We start from the raw sequence: 5,174 nt of genomic DNA, 5'->3' as shown, positions 1-5,174 counted from the left end.
TTTTTTTTTTAATTCTTATTCCAACTCACTAAATTGATTTTAACCTACTAATATGTCACAAAGGAGTTCTGGTGGTGTGGTGGTTAAGGCATTTAGACATAAACCAAAAGATCAGTGTTTTGAACCCTCCAGCCACCCCACAGAAGAAAGCTAAGGCGGTATGTTTCCATAAAGATTTACAACCTTGGAAATCCAATGGGGCTCTCTATGAGTTGTAATCAACTAGATGGCAGTGAATTTTGTTTGGTTTTTGGCAATATGTCACAACTCAGAGTTTGAAAAACAAAATTATAGTAAACAGTAGACTAAGATAAAGCATGAAGTAATTATATAAATGGTAGATTACATATGTGAAGACCATGGGTGGTGTGGATGGTTAAAGCACGTGACTGCTAAACAAAAGATTTGAGGTTTGAGTCCACTCAGAGTTGCCTTGAAGTTAAGCCTACATGTACTTCCAAACAACCAGATATTGAAAACTCTGTGGAGCGTAGTTCTATTCTGACACACACCGGATCTCCATGAGTTAGAAGCTACTTGATGATAGCTGCTTGAATTACATAAATAACTGATAGAAGCTACAATTTAGAATATTAAAGCCCTAAACCATGCAAGTTATCCAAGTAATTGTAGATAGCTAGAGAGAGAAAAGCAAAGATAAGGTTCCATGGGAATTCCCTTTAGATAAATTAAGTCAAAGTTTTGTCCATGGCAGACACTCCATAAACATTTGTCTGAAGCTTGCATTCTATGGTTATATACTGGTCTTTTATTTGGAGCTTGAGGACAAGTCCACAAAATCTCAAGTCAGCATACGATGATCAAATGGATCCTGTCAAGACAAGTCTTAGAAAGAATTCTAGTGAGGACAAAGGAGGTCACACCCCTTTGTTAAGACAAATCAGGAGAATAAAGCCAATATGAAAGTTCTGATTAGCCTAGAATCATGGCAAGAAGTCAATCAGAGTAGGAAAAAGCACATCTCTCTTACAAACTGGGTTAGCAGGTCTTCATGATATAATGGCAACGTATTGGACACAGAGACAAGGGGGCTTAACTTTAGTCTTCTCCTTGGCATTGACTTACTGAGTTATCCTAGGTAAGTCACTGAACTTCTCTAGTCCTTGTGTTCTAGTTTAAATTCTAACCCAGTGTACCTATTCTATGATTTTGCAATCTGAGATATGACTCCAGCCATAGAACAAAGAGGAGTTGAGTCATTCTATAGGAGATCAGAGATCAGAAAAAGATGACAGGGAGCTGACATAGAGAAACTAGGTAAGAGGGAAAAGAAAGAGACCCTGATGGCCTAGGTAGAAGGGATTCTGGACCCAGAATAAGAAAAGTATACTCAATCTGACTCAGTTCTTAGACTACGTCTTCTGAGAAGTTTCTTTCTTTCTTTTTTTTTTTTTAAACACCTTCTTAGGACAAGAGTCCTTGACAGAGGTGTGACACTGAGCCATCAGGGAGAACATTGAAATGGGTTTGCCTCTAGATGGGAGAGGAATAATACAATTTGTGCTTTTCCTATCTGGACAGATCCGAGAAGGGAAGGATGTTATCTTTGCATGATATGGTGAGATCTTCTCAAAACATTTTCAAACATCGGAATTTGTACTACCAAGAACTTTGCTATTTAAACAATGTGTGACACACTTTTTTTGAAAAGCATTCTTCTGTAGGAAATGGCGATTTTTACTGATTGAATTACAGAGTTTTTTTTTTTTTTTTCTTTCTTTATAGGCCTGCTTCAAGCATATATAATTTAAAGAGTTCCATAATGGAGATTAATTAAGCCAACAATATGATTGAGGAGAGTTCATTTCACTTGTTTGTTTATTCACCAAATATTAATAGAGAACCTGCTAATTTTGAGGACACTGAGCCTAGGAGCCAGAAAGATGAATAATATTGAACTTCTGTCTTCAAGGATTTCATGGTCTAGTAGGAGAAATTGACGTATAAATAGATAAATTGCAATACAATGTGATAAGTGCTTTAATAGAGATAAGAAATGATTAATATAAATGAAAACCAAATTAAGCACATTAAGCTCTTCTCAAAAGAGGGGAAATTTGTTCATGTAAAATATTATTATTAAACTGTATTATTCTTCAATTCCCTAAATGATATTTGAAGATAATATCTTGCTCTTTTTTTCTTCCAGCCCCATTAATTTTCAATTTTATTCTACTGGAATGGGCGTGTGCATGTGGTAATATGCCCCGGTGGGCTTTGTTTAGTTGGTTTGCCTATATTCTCTGTAAAACTCTCAAAAATATTTACAATTAATATAAGAACAGTAATTAAACAGATTTTAAAATAACAAGTTTTTATCATTATTATTATTTTCACAAACCCTAATCCTCTTTTTGGCAAAGATATAAATGAAGAAATCAGATTAAGGACCAGAAAGGTAAAAGGAGTAAAAGATGAATAATAATAATAATAACTAATATGTACTGAGTTTTGCTGTGTGGCAGATAGTGTCTTGAGTCTTTTACATATTTTAATTTATTTAATCCTAGCCACTCCTCAGAAGAAAGGTTGGGCAATCTACTTCCGTAGTGATACTACCTAGGAAACCCAAGGAGGGGTCACTATGAGTCAGGTCTGACTTGATGGCACATAACAACAACAACAACAGTAGCAACCCCATGAGGTAGATACTATTATTATTACCGTCTTGAAGATCTGGATGCTGAGGCACAGAGAGGTTCTTTAACTTGCCCAAAGTCACATTACCAGAAAATACAGATCCAGGGGTTGGACCCAAGTTTCCAGACTCCAGAGTCTACAAGTTTAACAACTGCACTAGAAAATGTTATTCCTTTCATTTTTTTCTTAGAAAATCCTGAAGTGATCTTCATATTAAAATACAGCTAAGAAGTGAGAGAAATCAAAGAAGTACACTGAAATATCTCAGTTCCTCCTCTGCAGTTTCTGTTTGTTGTCTTTTCTTGTGAGTGTCATAAACTATGACTCTAGAAAGGATTAATTGAGAATAGGGTCACCTTATAAATATTATCATAAGGTGAATTATATTTTATTCTGCTCAAGTTCATCTTCTCCAAAATGGCAATTATTATTTGAATAACTACATTTTCTCTATTTTATTCATGTGGAAAACTGAGGCACCTGGTAGTTAGTTGACTGACCCATCACCCAAGGTTCTTATCATTTTGCAATGGTGGTGGTGGTTGTTAGGTGCCCTCGAGTTGGCTCCAACTCATAGCAATCCTGTGTCAAACAGAATGAAACACTGCCTGGTTCTATGCTATCCTCACAGTCCTTACTATGCATGAGCCCATTATCACAGTCACCATGCCAGTCCATTTTGGTGAGGATCTTCCCCTTATCACCTGACCCTCCACTTTACTAAGCATGATATCCTTCTCCAGGGACTAGGACCTTCTGACAATATGACCAAAATAATTGGAGAAGGTGGACTATTTTGCAATGGAGGGGGGCATGAAGTAGATGAGTTCTAACTAATATTACAGTGTTCTAGTAGTCAAGGAGTTGAGAAAAGTGGTATATGTGCACCCCCAGAGGTCCTTTTGAATCTACTTCTGCTGTGTAACCAGCATTTTCTGGTAACAATATATGATTCTCTTCTGCCCTGGTTCTTCTGCTCTTAGCTTGTTATCCAGCTGTGAAAATAGCTGTGTCTCAATTTCCAGGCACTGACCCTTTCTTGGTTATTAGTTTCTAGGAGCTACCTTGGGTGCATGATGTCACATAGGCTTGTGACCAGAGCAGTTATTGTTGGACTTTAGAATACTCTCCCCTTCCCTGCTATCGTCATTTTCTCAGTAAAATGGCCTAGTCTGGAAAATCTGCCTTCTGACGTAGACCTCTTTCCCCTGATTCTCTCTAGCACTTGCAGTAATTATAGGAAGACCTCAGGGTTATCAGAGCCCTCTGGACTATCAATTTTCCTTTGCATGTTCTTCTCTCAAATGTCTTGGAGATATTTTCTATCCAGAGAATCCTGCTTTAAAATAATAATATAAAATACGCTAATGAAACGGCAATGGTTTCACTGTGGTGGATCACTGGATTTGAAATTGAACACCAGTTTCCAAAATCTGCTTCTGCCACTATGTGGCTTTCTGACCTTGAACATTTGATGTAACTTCTTTGAACTTCTTGGTTCTCATCTGTAGATTGAATATGATATCTGTAGCATATATGCAAAGTTTAATGGGATAAGAACTACAAGGCTACATTTTTCTCTGCTTAAAATCTTTTACTTACTTCTCATTGTCCTTGTGATAAAGTCTCAAATTCTTACTATGGCCTCCATGACTTTATATAATTTGATTGCTTGCCTTGCTGGTTTTATTTGCCCCTTATTCTCTAGTTTCCAGGTATATAATTATTGCAGGTTTAAAATCTATGTTCTCTACTATCTTAGGGCTTGCTGTTTCCTCTAAACAAAATTCTCCTCTTCTCTACTGCTTAACTCAGCTAATTCAGCTTTAAAAAATAAAATAACCCATCACCATCAAGTTGATTCTAACTCACAGCAACCCTAGAGGAGAATTGCCACATAGAGTTTCCAAGGCTGTAATCTGTATGAAAGTAGACTGCACATCTTTCTCTTGCAGAGCAGCTAGTGAACTCAAACCATGGAACTTTTGGTTAGCAGCCAAACACTTAGCCATTGTGCTACTAGAGTTCTTTACTGAGCTGTTAGTATTCACAAATATTCCATTTCTTTAGGTATCCTAGGTTTGGTTGGGTCACCTGTTCTATATATTTTGTTGTTGTTGTTGTTTGCCATCGAGTCGAACCTGACTCATAGCGACCCCTCCTTGGGTTTCCGAGGCAGTATCACTACAGAAGTAGATTGCCCCATCTTCCTTCCAAGGAGTGGCTGGTGGGTAAGCTTCTATAAATTAGAATCTTATATTCTAATTTTTATTGTGTTCATAATATGCATGAGCATCTTTTTAATATTTTTCTCCCTGTTCAAATTTAGGTATCACGAAGTTAGAATCCATGTATTTCCTGTAAACTTCTGTATTTCCAGGACCTCATGTCATTATATCTGTTAGCTCTTTGATTTTATATATATATATGTATGTGTCTGTGTGTGTGTGTGTGTGTGTGTATAACAAAAAACAAACTCACTGCCGTTGAGTAAGTTCTGACTCATAGTGAAC

This window comes from Orycteropus afer, unplaced genomic scaffold, assembly GCF_000298275.1.
Source record: "Orycteropus afer afer isolate SDZICR_OR568_19922 unplaced genomic scaffold, OryAfe1.0 scaffold00195, whole genome shotgun sequence".
NCBI lineage: Eukaryota > Metazoa > Chordata > Mammalia > Tubulidentata > Orycteropodidae > Orycteropus > Orycteropus afer.
Note: the sequence above shows the minus strand (reverse complement) of the source record.